This window comes from Periplaneta americana, chromosome 8 (assembly GCF_040183065.1).
Source record: "Periplaneta americana isolate PAMFEO1 chromosome 8, P.americana_PAMFEO1_priV1, whole genome shotgun sequence".
NCBI lineage: Eukaryota > Metazoa > Arthropoda > Insecta > Blattodea > Blattidae > Periplaneta > Periplaneta americana.
Genome location: NC_091124.1, coordinates 42,721,650 through 42,739,902, shown reverse-complemented (window position 1 = coordinate 42,739,902; position 18,253 = coordinate 42,721,650). Strand labels below are relative to the sequence as shown.

General features: G+C 32.9%; 1 protein-coding gene across 3 annotated transcripts in view; it reads right to left on the bottom strand.

Moving 5' to 3' along the window:
* Positions 1–14,076, bottom strand: part of LOC138704685 (venom protease-like) — a 63,321-nt gene extending 49,245 nt beyond the window's left edge. Inside the window, exon 1 of one of the 3 annotated variants that reach the window (XM_069832816.1) lies at positions 13,965–14,076. The gene's annotated coding sequence lies outside the window, so the exon portion shown is untranslated. The remainder of the gene's footprint in view (positions 1–13,964) is intronic. The other 2 variants (XM_069832815.1, XM_069832817.1) reach the window with 2 other exon arrangements.
* Positions 14,077–18,253: the final 4,177 nt, after the last annotated feature.

Genomic DNA, 18,253 nt, shown 5'->3' with positions numbered 1-18,253 from the left:
CGCTTAGATTTAAGCGAAAATTCTTTAGGCTCTCGAAATAATGGGGTCAATTCTCCAACCAAGTCTAGGTAAGATATGACATCGACATTCACCCATCCTTGCATTTGGTGTAAGCGTTGAAATGGTCGTTAACAACACCCACATATCGCTAACTAGTGGTTCATTACATGTGATTTACAGCAACTTGAAATACCCTGCATTAAAACACACCTTGAACTTGGAGTTTCCTTGACGATGACCCCTTGACATTCTATGAGCCTCGCTATCGAGACACCGCTTCACACTTCACACTTCACACTCTCAGGAAGGTGGGGCTAATTTCATTGCTGTTAGAAGATGAATTCGATTCGAGCCTTAAAAAATTATCTATCTTTAATGTTTGAATCTTTTCGTAAGAATCAAGTTTATCATGTTACCAATAACATTGTACTCTCTGGTTCATTTTTGTGAACTATCAACCAGAAGGCATACCTATATATATATACTCGTAATTTGAACTGGTAATAGAAATTACGGGAAAATTGCTGAACGAATTTTAATAAATGACCCCTCATTTTGAAGCTTGGAACACAAAGTTTTTCAGAAAAATAGTAGTTTTTAATGAAATGTTAATTTTCTTACGTCATTTTCCTATTTTCCAAAATCCATCTGTCGTAAGTTTTGAGAAATAATGGCTTTTCAGAATAAAACAAAACACAAACACACTGCAATAAACAATAGGCTATTACACGAAAGCCATGACCTGCAGGATTGTTGACATCTTTAGATTTCAAATTCGATTGGTTATTACAAATTTCAAGACTTATTAAAAATGATTTACAGGTCTGATTCTGCGGTGTGTAATTTTCTGAGTACAGCTGTGTATTGGATATTGAAATCTACAATACTTGAGGTGGTTTGATGACATTACTACCATTAGAAATGAAATATTGTTATAGTTAATGCCATGATGTGACTATTTTTTATTAATTATACATATTAATGCTATATTGATGATATGAAAGTGAAACGTTTTGGGGTTATATAAGTAGATGTAGAGAATATATGAAATTAGATCTTCACTGAGTGACGACTATGTAGTATATATATCTACAAAACTTACGTAAATATTGTTATTAAAAATCAAATATTTTTATAGTTATTAATCAAGTGAGGTTGGATCTTTTTCATATACTTAGACTAATGGCGGTGTAATGTAGATATTTATATGCATCATTCTCTTCAGTATTGGCTCGAGAGAGCGCAAAAATTACAGTTCCTAAGGAAAGACCAAAAGGTATTACTTACTGATAAAATAAGAGGCCTACAAAATTTTGTAGTCTCCCGATCATTTCAGCAAGATCTCTTAGCAGGATAAAATGATTTTACCTTCTACATTCTAAGCTCTACATGCAGCAGCTATATCAAGATGCTATGTCTATTGTTCGAAAGCAAAGCAAAACTGATTTTTTTTTAACTTTCACCTACAATCCACAATGATCTGAAATAGCTATTGCTTTACTCCCACATGAAAAACCCACTGATCGTCCTGACATTGTTACTTACGTTTTCGCGTTGAAACTCAAAAACTGAAGGTGGATAAATTCAAGAAAAAGTATTTGGCATAAAAAAACCATTTAGAGGGAGTGTGTTTCATTATTATGGAAGCAAATAACTTTCAAAATGTCTGATATTCTTCATTGAATATAAATCTGGAACATTTTTATTTGAAAGTCTAATGAACTTAGTTTGCAACAATAGTATTAATTAAATTACTGTGGACCCAATAAAAAGGAAAATATCTTTACTTCACCTACAAAGAGAAAAAACGTAACGTTTTGACATAAAAACTGTTTATGTTAACTCTGATGTCACTCGTGGCACCATGGAAACATAAGATAACTTCATGGCTCGTGATTTTCTACGCTGTCCGTCTCGATTCATTGTCTATTTAATGCGCATCGTAGTTTTCTATACGGTCCATCTTTCACAATTATCCTATTATTATTATTATTATTATTACTATTATTATTATTATTGTTGTTGTTGTTGTTGTTGTTGTATAGGTGCTAGAACTGCATAACCCCTTCCCTACTCGCTGTCTAGGCTTCTAACATCTTCGTCGATGTTGCCTTGTTGCTGTTTTGTCATACTTGTCCCCACTCATGTGATAGCTGTTAGTATACGTCCATTTTGGCTTTCTTCGTCAAAATTCTCTGATGTTCCTTCAATGGGACGGCGAAAGTCGGAGTGAGACAAGTGGTCAAGAAGTTTGGAGCTCGCATAAACATTTCCTTCAGCTCCAATTTCCTTTTGCGTACCATTCAATTGTTTCTCCTCTTACTTCCCCTTTCTTTCATTATCACTGTACTCATCCTGCTTATCGTACTACGAGTATTTATTTAATCCTGAAATCCATCCTCACCTAACCTAAAAATTACATAACAAGAATAAGTCAGTTTCACGCAATACAAAGCAATTCATAACTCCTCTTTCACTTCTTTCTGCGATCGACAAAATTATTGTTATTAAACGGTGTTAAAAACGTAATTTTATTTTGTAGTTAAGAATATTTGCGTTTTAATAAAATCAATGACGAAAATTAAATACGTTTAATACATAAATATACGGAATGAACAGTAAGTAATGTCATTTTGCGGGTTATTCTTTGAAATATTTCAAACAAAAAAGTTTAAAACAATAAAATTTTTAATTCCCAATATGCTCAGTCAATTTAAGCATGATTTAAGAGAGCAATGTATTATGATAATAAATGACTGAAAGAATTTTAGTTTTGTTCTTTAAATGTGCAGAAATTTGATCCGAACAAATGTAACTCTTCCTTGTACAAAGGAATTTTAGATGTTATATTTGTTCAGATTAAATTTTTGCACATTTAAAGGACAAAACTAAAAATCTTTCAATCATTTATTACCATAAAACACTGCTATCTTAAATTGACTGAGTATATTGGGAATTAAATCAATGGCTTTCCCAAAACACTCTATGAAATGTTTCATATAAAACAATTTTTATCAAGGAAAGAAAGCAAAAAATGTGCAAAATTTATTGTATAAAACATTTCTGTTCGCTATATATCACAGAATACCCCCTTGAAATTAATGACAATACTTTCGGTTCATCTTCTATAGTCTACTATTATTTACACTGTCATTTCTTTAGGATTAGTTCTTCGTTTCTTGAAGTATCATTCATTTCTAAAAATCATGCAAAATGTTTTATAATTTCTTGTAACTAGTAAATAATTTTCAGTTGTTCAAAGAGTATACAAACAATGCTCACTTCATTTGTTAAATATGGGACTTGTATCGTTTGTCAACTCTTTGAACAAATGAAAGTTGTCTACTTTTAACACTAATATCAAAGTTTGTATATTAACTCCATATTTAGATGAAATTATTGCGGATCATCAGTGTGGTTTTAGGCGTAATAGATCAACTATTGATCAGATTTTTTGTATTCGACAGATAATGGAGAAAAAATGGGAGTATAAGGGTACAGTGCTTCAGATATTCATAGATTTAAAAAAGGCATATGACTCGGTTAAGAGAGAAGTTTTGTATGATATTCTTATTGAATTTGGTATTCCCAAGAAACTAGTTCGATTAATTAAAATGTGTCTCAGTGAAACGTACAGCAGAGTTCGTATAGGTCAGTTTCTGTCAGATGCGTTTCCAATTCACTGTGGGCTAAAGCAAGGAGATGCACTATCACTTTTACTTTTTAACTTTGCTCTAGAGTATGCCATTAGGGAAGTCCAGGATAACAGAGAGGGTTTGGAATTGAACGGGTTAGATCAGCTGCTTGTCTATGCGGATGGAGTGAATATGTTAGGAGAAAATCTACAAACGATTAGGGAAAACACGGGAATTTTACTGGAAGCAAGTAAAGAGATGGGTTTGGAAGTAAATCCTGAAAAGACAAAGTATACGATTATGTCTCGTGATGAGAATATTGTACGAAATGGAAATATAAAAATTGGAAATTTATGTTTCGAAGTTGTGGAGAAGTTCAAATATCTTGGAGCAACAGTAACAAATATAAATGATACTCGGGATAAATTAAACACAGAATAAATATGGGAAATGCCTGTTATTATTCGGTTGAGAAGCTTTTATCATCCAGTCTGCTGTCAAAAAATCTGAAAGTTGTTGTTGTTGTTGTTGCTGTTTTCTAATGCCAGGCGTTTGACAATAAAGTCATTTGACCTCTTGCACTCCAATATTTTTCAAAGATATTATCATGGTCAGCCACTGAAGCACAGATTTTGAGGTGTTCCGAATCCATTTCTTGGTTTGAGTTGCACAATGGGCAGTTAGGGGACTGATATATTCCAATTCTATGCAGGTGTTTGGCCAAACAATGTTTGTTGCCAATCTAAATGCAGCTACAGACGATTTGCGTGGTAACTCGGGAATTAACTGTGGATTATGATGCAGAGAGTTCCATTTTTTCCCTTGAGATTGTGTTATCAAATTTTGTTTGTTGAAGTCTAAGTATGTAGATTTAATAAAACTTTTCACAGAGTAATAGCTAGATTTACACGTAGTAACAGGTCTGCAAGTAGCAGTGCTGCTCTTCTTTGCTAAACCATCCGCATTCTCGTTTTCCAAGATTCCACAATGGGATGGTATCCATTGGAATGCAATTCTTTTATTGAGTGATATTAATTGAGAGAGTATTTTAGTTATTTCTGCTGTTTGGGATGAAGGTGTGTGTTTAGAGACTATTGATAGAATAGCTGCTTTGGAGTCTTGCAATATAACTGCATTCTTAAATTTATTGATGTGGCATAGAAGATTCCTGAGACTTTCACTTTCTGAAAGTTAGAATTTATAAAACAGTTATATCACCGGTTGTTCTTTATGGTTGTGAAACTCGGACTCTCACTTTGAGAGAGGAACATAAGTTAAGGGTGTTTGAGAATAAGGTTCTTAGGAAAATATTTGGAGCTAAGAGGGATGAAGTTGCAGGAGAATGGAGAAAGTTACACAACACAGAACTGCAGGCATTGTATTGTTCACCTGACATAATTAGGAACATTAAATCCAGACGTTTGAGATGGGCAGGGCATGTAGCACGTATGGGCGAATCCAGAAATGCATATAGAATGTTAGTTGGGAGGCCGGAGGGAAAAAGACCTTTGGGGAGGCCGAGACGTAGATGGGAGGATAATATTAAAATGGATTTGAGGGTGGTGGGATATGATGACAGAGAATGGATTAATCTTGCTTAGGTAGGGACCGATGGCGGGCTTATGTGAGGGCGGCAATGAACCTCCGGGTTCCTTAAAAGCCAGTAAGTAAGTAAGTAAGTAAGTAAGTAAGTAAGTAAGTAAGTAAGTAAGTAAGTAAGTAAGTAGGTAAGTAAGTAAGTAAGTATTAAAGTTTGTATTTTTTACACACTTTCCTGTAACAGTCCATTTTAACCTGATCACTACCAACTACTAAAAGACATACCTTAAGCAATGGTTATCTAAAGATAATTTTATAATTGAAGGAGTGAGAATGATATAGCCCTAAGCCACAGAGACAAAATATTACAGAAGAGCGTGTTCAAGGTTTAGAGTCCAATGCTATTAGGTGTGGTACAATAATTTCTTCGTCGTTTACTTACGTCATTTTTTAAGTAATTCTCGTAATATTTTACTAGTACCTTTCTCATACGTATGTTAAAGAAATGAACTCTCACAAAAAAAATATTTTTGTTAAAAATGGGCTTTGGACTATTTCATTTTTACCCCCTTCAATTCTTATAAATGTCAGTCGTTCAAATCCGACCTAGGGCAACAAAAATTCTAAACAAATGAGCCATTCAGAGCAAAAGTGGTTAAAGTCAAAGTTGGGTAATGAGATTTAAAGTAAAAATTATGTAAAATACAGCGCAAAGTAGCAATTAATATGGCCTTCTTGTTATCCACTGACTACTAATAGTTTAAATAAATTGAATATTAATTGCTACTTTGCGCTGTATTTTACAGAATGTTTACTTTAACCCTCATTACCCATTTTTGACTTGCACCACTTTTGCTCTGAACGGCTCATATGTACTACATTTCTTTGAAAAAAAGATTAAAGCTGAGAGTCCCTGGACTTAGATTTAAGGGCTATGAAAGACTGTCCCCAATTCAGAGAGCTCGATGCAAAATTTACGGGTTACTTTTCTTCTCTCCTGAGGAACTGTGATAACTAGAGACCGGATTTTTATGTAATATGAAGGTGTGAAATATATACATATTTATGTAAGAAAAATAAGCTGAATATGTACCAAAATATGTGAAATCATGAAAATATTTAATATCAATATTGGCATGTATAAGATAGGTAAGACTCCCCAGTTGTGATTTCATACAGCACTCGACTTTTTTACCGCACACTTGACACATTACTATTTTTCCATCTGTAGTGAAAGCTTCGTCCATCGCAATACTGTAAGTACTAAAACTAGAGAACTGAGTGAATTGAATGACAACAGAAATGCAAGCACTGTTTCGCTTTACTGGATTAGGAGAAAACAGGAGATGTGGGACACATGCATTTTAGCTGCTCCCTGTACGAAACAAAATATCTACTAAAACCTCAAACTATAGGCAGTTACAAACTGTTGTTTGAAAAGTGACATTCCTATCTCATTCAGAAGGGTAGGATTATTCCAGCCGAGAACCATACTTTCTAATTGCTCGGAAAATCCCATTTTCGTATAGGTCTACTAAATTTAAAGTAAAGAGGTCAAGCAATAACCTGAAAAGCTATTTATTTTAATCTTTCGACATCTTTTCAGTTTGTTCCTTTACAGCTTCTTTTCAGAAGTCGGCTACTTTATTGCGGCTCATATCAGACTTGACACGGGTTTTCCCTGGAAGGATTAGGAAGAGGGTGGGTAAGGTTGCAAATTGCATGGGAACGGCTTGTTAAGACGTGTGCAGAACAATTATAGTTCGAGACAAATCATGTCGTCCTCGTCCCACTCCATCGCATGAAGGCAACACTACTTTCTGAGTGATTTTTACAATACAAGGTTATTGTATGAGAAAGATTGTCCTTTGTTCACTCATATTTACAGTGGGCGGTATGGAGTGAGTGCCTCTATTCTGGAATTAAGGACGTTATGGTTCGTCCCGAAATATATCTTTTCTGGGGTAGGTAAAAGACTTTTTAAATCTATGTATTTCAAATTGAAAACTTCTCCAGGACAAGTTGTTTTTTTTTTTTTTTTTTTTCCTTTTAGAGAAGTAAAAATGAATAAAACCCCAAAATATGTAGATTTATGTAATACCAAGCCATAATATGTAATGTGGGGTAAATATGTAAAAATAAGTAGTGTCAAATTTTAATATATTAATGGTAATTACAAGATTCGCAAAGATTTGTTATTTATATACGGTTAGGTTTAAAGGAATATAATATGTAATTACATAAAAATCCGGTCCCTAGTGACAACACATTCTGAAAATTCAACGAGTGCTGCTATCGGAAAAGCGTAAGCACAGCGCTAGACTATCGCCATGGCAACGCCGTCTATTTACAATGAGCGTTGGTCCAGCTTTCTTTAACACGAACAACACTGCTTGATCCTATTGACCTTTATTCTAGTTCCAGGAAATCTTCCTCTTTGTTCAGATTTAAAGCGTGATTTAACAACGTGGTTAGGATAATTGGCTTCGAGGAGCCACCTTCAACAACGGTTAATTTACCCGGTATATGATAGCTCTTACAGGACTCATATTTATACTGCATCCCGCATTCGCAGGATTACGTCAGGAAAAAAAAAAACATAACAAAACATTTGCTATCTTTTATAGCCTACTAGGAGTGCAGTAACGTAACAACATACAGTCTTAGAAACACTTGATGGTGCGAGTCTTGGGGGTGAAAACATTTTCATCTACACATCGTGACATCACATTTTGATGTTTAAATATTGGCCTCGGGATGTATATGAATTTATCTAACTTCAGGGTGTCTCAACCTGTTTACATCGGATTCGATATCAAGACCCGATGTAAATGTGTCAAGGAAACAGGCTGACTTGGGTTTTCCCCACTTTTAGTAATTCCTGTAACCCGAACTCTCAGTTCCTGGAACAGCAGAGATGTAACTGGAAGCAATTGTGGACCGGTTCCAAAGGAAACTGCTAAGATTGTAGCAAGCCAATAATCTGGACATAAGTGGATACTTTGAATTTGTAATTTGTATCTAAATTACTTCCTTCCTTAATGTACAAGAAACACTGGTAATGAACGCCCTGAGGCATGTGTGGGTGGATAGGTTGGTCTTTAGTTAAAGTTCCTTTTAAACTACAGAGACTATTGATAGACGGTAAGATGATAATTATTATTGTAATTCTTTATTTAACGTTCCTTTTAAACTACAGAGACTATTGATAGACGGTAAGATGATAATTGTTATTGTAATTATTTATTTAACGTTCCTTTTAAACTACAGAGACTATTGATAGACGGTAAGATGATAATTATTATTGTAATTCTTTATTTAACGTTCCTTTTAAACTACAGAGACTATTGATAGACGGTAAGATGATAATTGTTATTGTAATTATTTAACGTTCCTTTTAAACTACAGAGACTATTTATACACGGTAAGATGATAAATTGTTATTGTAATTCTTTATTTAAAGTTCCTTTTAAACTACAGAGACTATTTATACACGATAAGATGATAATTGTTATTGTAATTCTTTATTTAACGTTCCTTTTAAACTACAGAGACTATTTATACACGGTAAGATGATAACTGTAATTGTAGTTCTTTATTTAACGTTCCTTTTAAACTGCAGAGGATATTCATACACGATAAGACGATAATTGTAGTTGTAATTCTTTATTTAACGTTCCTTTTAAACTACAGAGACTATTGATAGACGGTAAGATGATAATTGTTATTGTAATTCTTTATTTAGCGTTCCTTTTAAACTACAGAGCATATTTATACACGATAAGATAATTGTTATAGTAATTATTTAACGTTCCTTTTAAACTACAGAGACTATTGATAGACGGTAAGATGATAACTGTAATTCTTTTTTTAACGTTCCTTTTAAACTACAGAGGATATTTATACACGATAAGATGATAATTGTTATTGTAATTCTTTATTTAACGTTCCTTTTAAACTACAGAAGCTATTCACAGACGATAAGATGATAATTGTTATTCTAATTCTTTATTTAACGTTCCTTTTAAACTACAGAAGCTATTCACAGACGATAAGATGATAATTGTTATTCTAATTCTTTATTTAACGTTCCTTTTAAAATACAGAGGATATTTATACACAATAAGATGATAATTGTTACAGTAATTCTTTATTTAACGTTCCTTTTAAACTACAGAGACTATTGATAGACAGTAAGATGATAATTGTTACTGTAATTCTTTATTTAACGTTCCTTTTAAACTACAGAGACTATTGATAGACGGTAAGATGATAACTGTAATTCTTTTTTTAACGTTCCTTTTAAACTACAGAGGATATTTATACACGATAAGATGATAATTGTTATTGTAATTCTTTATTTAACGTTCCTTTTAAACTACAGAAGCTATTCACAGACGATAAGATGATAATTGTTATTCTAATTCTTTATTTAACGTTCCTTTTAAACTACAGAAGCTATTCACAGACGATAAGATGATAATTGTTATTCTAATTCTTTATTTAACGTTCCTTTTAAAATACAGAGGATATTTATACACAATAAGATGATAATTGTTACAGTAATTCTTTATTTAACGTTCCTTTTAAACTACAGAGACTATTGATAGACAGTAAGATGATAATTGTTACTGTAATTCTTTATTTAACGTTCCTTTTAAACTACAGAGACTATTGATAGACAGTAAGATGATAATTGTTACTGTAATTCTTTATTTAACGTTCCTTTTAAACTACAGAGACTATTGATAGACAGTAAGATGATAATTGTTACAGTAATTCTTTATTTAACGTTCCTTTTAAACTACAGAGACTATTGATAGACGGTAAGATGATAATTGTTACTGTAATTCTTTATTTAACGTTCCTTTTAAACTACAGAGACTATTGATAGACGGTAAGATGATAATTGTTACTGTAATTCTTTATTTAACGTTCCTTTTAAACTACAGAGACTATTGATAGACAGTAAGATGATAATTGTTACAGTAATTCTTTATTTAACGTTCCTTTTAAACTACAGAGACTATTGATAGACAGTAAGATGATAATTGTTATAGTAATTCTTTATTTAACGTTCCTTTTAAACTACAGAGACTATTGATAGACGGTAAGATGATAATTGTTACTGTAATTCTTTATTTAACGTTTCTTTTAAACTACAGAGACTATTGATAGACAGTAAGATGATAATTGTTACAGTAATTCTTTATTTAACGTTCCTTTTAAACTACAGAGACTATTGATAGACGGTAAGATGATAATTGTTACTGTAATTCTTTATTTAACGTTCCTTTTAAACTACAGAGACTATTGATAGACGGTAAGATGATAATTGTTACTGTAATTCTTTATTTAACGTTTCTTTTAAACTACAGAGACTATTGATAGACAGTAAGATGATAATTGTTACAGTAATTCTTTATTTAACGTTCCTTTTAAACTACAGAGACTATTGATAGACGGTAAGATGATAATTGTTACTGTAATTCTTTATTTAACGTTCCTTTTAAACTACAGAGACTATTGATAGACGGTAAGATGATAATTGTTACTGTAATTCTTTATTTAACGTTCCTTTTAAACTACAGAGACTATTGATAGACAGTAAGATGATAATTGTTACTGTAATTCTTTATTTAACGTTCCTTTTAAACTACAGAGACTATTGATAGACAGTAAGATGATACTTGTTACTGTAATTCTTTATTTAACGTTCCTTTTAAACTACAGAGACTATTGATAGACGGTAAGATGATAATTGTTACTGTAATTCTTTATTTAACGTTCCTTTTAAACTACAGAGACTATTGATAGACGGTAAGATGATAATTGTTACTGTAATTCTTTATTTAACGTTCCTTTTAAACTACAGAGACTATTGATAGTAAGATGATAATTGTTACTGTAATTCTTTATTTAACGTTCCTTTTAAACTACAGAGACTATTGATAGACAGTAAGATGATAATTGTTACTGTAATTCTTTATTTAACGTTCCTTTTAAACTACAGAGACTATTGATAGACAGTAAGATGATAATTGTTACTGTAATTCTTTATTTAACGTTCCTTTTAAACTACAGAGACTATTGATAGACAGTAAGATGATAATTGTTACTGTAATTCTTTATTTAACGTTCCTTTTAAACTACAGAGACTATTGATAGACAGTAAGATGATAATTGTTACTGTAATTCTTTATTTAACGTTCCTTTTAAACTACAGAGACTATTGATAGACGGTAAGATGATAATTGTTACTGTAATTCTTTATTTAACGTTCCTTTTAAACTACAGAGACTATTGATAGACGGTAAGATGATAATTGTTACTGTAATTCTTTATTTAACGTTCCTTTTAAACTACAGAGACTATTGATAGACAGTAAGATGATAATTGTTACAGTAATTCTTTATTTAACGTTCCTTTTAAACTACAGAGACTATTGATAGACAGTAAGATGATAATTGTTACAGTAATTCTTTATTTAACGTTCCTTTTAAACTACAGAGACTACTGATAGACAGTAAGATGATAATTGTTACTGCAATTCTTTATTTAACGTTCCTTTTAAACTACAGAGACTATTTATACACGATAAGATGATAATTGTTATAGTAAATCTTTATTTAACGTTCCTTTTAAACTACACAGGATATTTATACACGATAAGATGATAATTGTTATTGCAATTCTTTATTTAACGTTCCTTTTAAACTACAGAGACTATTTATACACGATAAGATGATAATTGTTATAGTAATTCTTTATTTAACGTTCCTTTTAAACTACAGAGGATATTTATACACGATAGGACGATAATTGTAATTGTAATTCTTTATTTAACGTTCCTTTTAAACTACAGAGACTATTTATACACGATAAGATGATAATTGTTATAGTAATTCTTTATTTAACGTTCCTTTTAAACTACAGAGGCTATTTATAGACGATAAGCTGATAATTGTAATTTATCTTTTTCTTAACGCTAGGGATCCTATTTGAAGATGAGTAAAAATGCTATTAGTCCCGTCGCTCTTATTTCCGGCATTCAATCACGTGCAGGTCGGCTACATTTAAACATGTGCGTCTTGTGATTCGCTGATGATGACGTTATGCGTTTCCTAAAGCACGATAAATACTTAATATAATCGCCCGCCATTTTGGCTCTGTCGTTGGCGTTCGCAGAAGGCACACGAGGACGTTATTTGCCGCTCAATTATTTGCTCAATTACAGTGCGTTTGATTTATTATCACAGGAGCTACGACATAATATTTAACGGTGTGGCAAATAGATCCCTCGTCTGGTAGCTAGGAAACGAAAGAACAAAAACGGCGAACGATACTACCTACCTAGACTTTATAGAGCCTTCACTTCCTAAGACGTAGGCAAAGAGGAGGAGTCACGCCGGGAATAACAGCGTCGAGACTAATAAACATCCCCATATTAAAAACGGTAACATGTGGAAGAGAAGATCCGCCAGAAACGCCACTGTCGATTGGTAACGGCCGTTAGATGGAAATACAGTTGCTCCATGCAATTCAAATGAGAGTTATAACGTGATTTCTTCTGCAGTCGCTAGATGGCAGCGTAGTGAAATTTATAAAAGTTGTTGCCTTCAAAGCACATAAAGCTGATCAATCTGTTAATATGTGACCTGGGATTTCGGTGTTATTTCGCACAAAAATAAACAAAAACATTGAATGTTATTTCACATTAAAAAAAATATATAACTTTTATCTCTCTTCGTACTAATTACTCGTATATTACTGTATATTCTTGCAGGGACTAGAGGTCTACAATGGAAACTTAGAGTTCTTTGTACATTTTAACAATACTTTGAGTTTTCTATCGGAACTTAACTGATGTGCAAAGAATTCTGTGTAACAGTCTCCCGTCCTGTGTACGAATAATATAAACTATTCAGCACCAGAAAACATTAAGATTATTTCTACTTTACATTTAGAAATAGTCATTGGAAATATGGTTTGAATATTAGATTCAAAATTCTACATTGAAATAGAGTGTGAATGTTACATTCAAATTTTTGTATATAATGCAAAACAGATTATATTTTAATCACTTACAATTTTCAAGATAATTCCACTATATATTTATGTAGCCACTAATAAATATATATTTCGTGCACTTTAAATAAATAAAAAAAATTCGCGAGTTGAAACTTACAGTTTGTGCAATTTAAATTAAAATTTCGTAAATACAAATTAAACATTTTTCTGGAAGAACACTAATTTCGAATAATTTCGCCCTAAAAACAATTTCACGCGTTTGCTTACGATATTTTGACCTGGATGGGCTTCAAACATAACATTTTTGCTTTTATTAGCTTAAAACCGTATTTCGCGAATCCGTGGTTTGCGAAAACTAGGTACAGTCTATCTATAATTATATGACAGTTCTTCTGTTACAGAAAATAATAATAGTACAATTAACGAATGTGACTGTAACTGAATTTGTCATTCCAGACTACAAAGAGATTATTCTATCCAAGAGTAAATAAAACAAACCAGACTGGAAAATAAGTGCATAATGAATATTGTGAACAAAATTGTAAAGGTGTTTACATATTATTAAATTCCATGTGCAGTATATTGATTTTCTGACCATACCAGGGTATTTTATTATTTAGGGCAAGTAAAAAAAATGGAATGAATTTATTAACAATTACTCTTATCATCTTACTTCGTAATGAACTATGACATATCAGAAAATGGTAGACCAAGGCCCCCTGAACCTTAAAGAGTCAATATCTGTGTTTATTTACATACCGGTATCCGTTAACGGAAGGCTGGAACAGTTTGCGATCGTATAAGCTTTTTACCACAGTGAAAGCTTCGTAGAAACGAACGGCGAGTCAACACAGCAAACTACACAAAGTCAACACGTAAACAAAGTCAAAGTTAGCAACTCCCCACTCACTGCTATACTACTAGATCAAACTGTCCGTTTACTATCAAAAACACGAGAGCGTCCTCTCATGTGCATGAAACGGCGCTGCTTTCAAAATTGATTATTGATGTCTAGTATTTTCAGTAACATATTTATAAGCGTTGGGAGAAACCTTCAGAAAAACCTTTGGTAGTATAACAGAAAGTTAAAATTTTGGGTCTTATAGAGCTGATGCCTGCAACATACCATAGTCTTTTAGTATTTAGTATTTATTTATTTAACCTGGTAGAGATAATGCCGTTAGGCCTTCTCTGCCCCTCTACCAGTGGTTTACAATTATAACATGAACAATAAAATTACAATTAATATATTAATATTTTACTGATATTGATTGTAGTGTTTGCCAATGAATTCAGGGATCGCTGGTTATTGATTGATTGATTGATTGACTGATTTATTTATTTATTTATTCTGGTGTAGTTAAGGCCATCAGGTCTTCTCTTCCACAACACCAGGAATACAAATACAATAATAGAAATAAACAGAGAAAAAAATACACTATATACAATGTAAAGCTACACAAGAAATATATATATATATATATATATATATATATATATATATATAGAGAGAGAGAGAGAGAGAGAGAGAGAGAGAGAGAAAACACTACAAACAATGTAAAGCCACACAAAAATATACACAGGTTGCAGTCACACAAACTTTAAATGAGTGATTAAGTATCATAATTAATTGTATCCTAACTAATTAACTAACATAAACAAGAAACTTGTAATTTTAATCTAGAGTAAAAAAGAAAAAGAAAAAAAAAAAAAAACAAATCAATACTTCTAGCAATACCTAAAAACATTAACTAAGACAAAATTTTCCAATTTAATTTTGAATGTGATAAAGTCCGGCAGTCCCTGACGTCATTAGGTAACGAATTCCAGAGGCGAGGTATTTCTACAGTATAGGAAGATGAGTATAAAGACGTTCTATGATGAGGGATAGAAAGAAGTGCTTGATGTTCAAACCCAATTGGTGACAAAATTCCATTAACATAACAGTAATTCGAGATAATAGAATTATGGTTACCGGCGTAACGAGCGTCTATTATTATTATTATTATTATTATTATTATTATTATTATTATTATTATTATTATTGGTTTTAATGAATTTCATATCGCTAATTTGTAGGTTTCAATACATTTAATGTTACTGAAGTTATAAAATAAAATAAACTTTTCATTTTAAGAAATAAAACTCGCAAAAATCAAAACAATTTCGTGTTCTCCAAAGTCACTGCCTCCTGGATTTCTTTCCCAAATGATTTTTTACTTGATTATTTAACGATGCTGTATCAACTATTGGGTTATTTAGCGTCGATGGAATTCGTGATAGCAAGATGGTATTTAGCGAGATGAAGCCGAGGATTCACCATAGATTACCTGACATTCGTCTTAAGATTGGGCAAACCTAGGAAAAACCTAACTAGGTAATCGAACCAACGACGCCCGAGCGCAACTCCGGATCAGTAGGCAAAAGCTCTACCGCTAAAGTAACCACATTTTATCGTTTTTAGTGCAGAATTCCTTTCAGAACATGGAAGGAGTGATAGTAGGAGAAAGAAGAATAAACTGCATAGGATTTGCTGATGACATAGCGTTGTTAGCAGAAGAGGAAATGATACTAAGGGATATGCTACTGGAGCTAAATGACAGCTGTGAGCAGTATGGGATGAAGATAAATGCTAACAAGACAAAGACAATGGTCGTAGGAAGAAAAGTAAAGAAGATAAAAGTGCGAATTCTAAATGAGACAGTAGAGCAAGTGGACAGCTTCAAATACTTGGGGTGTACTATAAGCAGTAACATGAGCTGCTGCCAGGAAGTCGAAAGGAGGGTAGCAATGGCCAAGGAAGCTTTTAATAGAAAAAGGAACATCATCTGCGTACCTCTGGAAAAATAACTAAGGAAGAGACTAGTGAAGTGCTTTGTGTGAAGTGTGGCACTGTATGGTGTAGAAACATGAACATTTCGACGAAGTGAAAAGAAGCATTTGAAATGTGGATATGGAGGATGAGACGTGTGAAGTGGAGAGATGAAATAAGAAACGAAGCTGTATTGGAAAGAGTGGGTGAAGAAAGAATGATGCTGAAACTGATCAGAAAGAGAAAAAGGAATTGGCTGGTTCACTTGTTGAGAAGAAACTGCCTTCTGAAGGATGCACTGGAAGGAATGGTGAACGGGAGAAGATATCAGATGATAGACGACATTAAGATATATGGATCATATGCGGAGACTAAGAGGAAGGCAGACAATAGGAAAGACTGGAGAATGCTGGGTTTGCAGCGAAAGATCTGCCCTTGGACAGAACACTATGAATGAATGAATGTTATCTTATTTATACCTGTATATGTTAGGATTATAGTTCGTTTACAAAATAAATGTAGGCTAAGGTCGAAATAATATATAACATAATAAAGTGTCTATTAAATAATTTACAGGTTTTTACAGTAGAAAAATTCAGTGTGAAGAAACATAGAGGTAATATAAACCCAAAAGAAAACCTATAATATAATGAAACAAGAATGTATAATTAATTTATCATAATTATAATAAAATTTTGAATGCAAAAAAACGCAGTATAAATTTAAGTTTAAAATAAGACTTAAATTACAATGTAATAAAGCCAGAACTTAATAAAAGAAGGCATGAGCGTGGTGTCAATCAGACCATCTCATTCTACTGCCGAGGTCAAGAAAACATGGGACTCTACCTCCATGTCCCCCCCCTCCCCTTCCAAGTGTCTTCATTGCATGTGAAGGGGCTAACTTTACCTTTTAATAAATGAATGGAAAAATACATGGACGAATTTAAAAACAGCGAGTAGATTAAAACATAAGGATCATTCACAATGAAAATTAAACATAACGTAAGCGTTAACTTAAGAATGTAAACGTTAAGGCCCATTCACAATGAAAATTAAACATAACCGTAACATAAACACAGAAGTTTGCGCCCAGGCTACCAAATGCGATCATTCACAATGATTCACATAAGCATTGACATAAACATTACCGTAAGACGTTAACATGAAAGTTTGCAAACTCCAAACTTTCATGCTTATGCTTACGTGATTTGCAAACAGAACACAATCGTGGAGCACTGAAGTATACGACAGAATATGAGGAAATGGCGTCGTTATGTTTCCATGGTTACCAAGTATGTTTGCTGTTATGTTTATGTTCCCATCGTGAATGCTCCTGATTTTACCGTAACGTTTACATTTTTAAGTTAACGCTTACGTTATGTTTAATTTGCATTGTGAATGAGCCTTTACGGTAAAATCAAGAAGTCATACCATCATTCACGATGTGGACATAAACATAACCGCAAACATACTTGGTAACCATGGAAACATAACGACGCCATTTCCTCATATTCTGTCGTATACTTCAGCGCTCCACGATTGTGTTCTGTTTGCAAATCACGTAAGAATATGCATGAAAGTTTGGAGTTTGCAAATTTCATGTTAACGTCTTACGGTAGTGTTCATGTCAATGCTTATTTGAATCATTGTGAATGATCCCATTTGGTAGCCTGGGGCAACTTCTGTGTTTATGTTACGGTTATGTTTCATTTTCATTGTGAATGGGCCTATAGGCTACCTACGCATTGTAAGATAAATTTCACTGTTGCTCCATCTATGTCTACAATAATTTTATGATCTATTCTATTACATAAAAGACGTCCTGTTCAAGGCATCATATTTTCTAAACAGAGTGTAGGTACGTTTCAGAAGGTAACCTTGGTTAGTTTTTTACCTTCCAGTTTTGTTACCGCATCATTAGCATCGCTCTTTCAACTACGAAGCAAGCAGGAGTGGTTCTCTTGAGGTTAACGGCCGATCCATACAGTTAAGTATGGAAATACGTCCATACTCATATTGACAACAAGCCGGAGAGCAACTAGCCAACTAGTGACAGACAAGGAAACAATGAGACAGACGACAGTCGGGCCCCGTACATATAATATTCTAATTAGCATTTGTTAAACATGTTTGTTACTGGAAAAATTGTTTTGCGTGTTAGCTTTAAGAATCCAGGAATGCGGCGTTAGCATAACAATACGAAATATAAAGAGAGAAATTACTGCTAACAATTT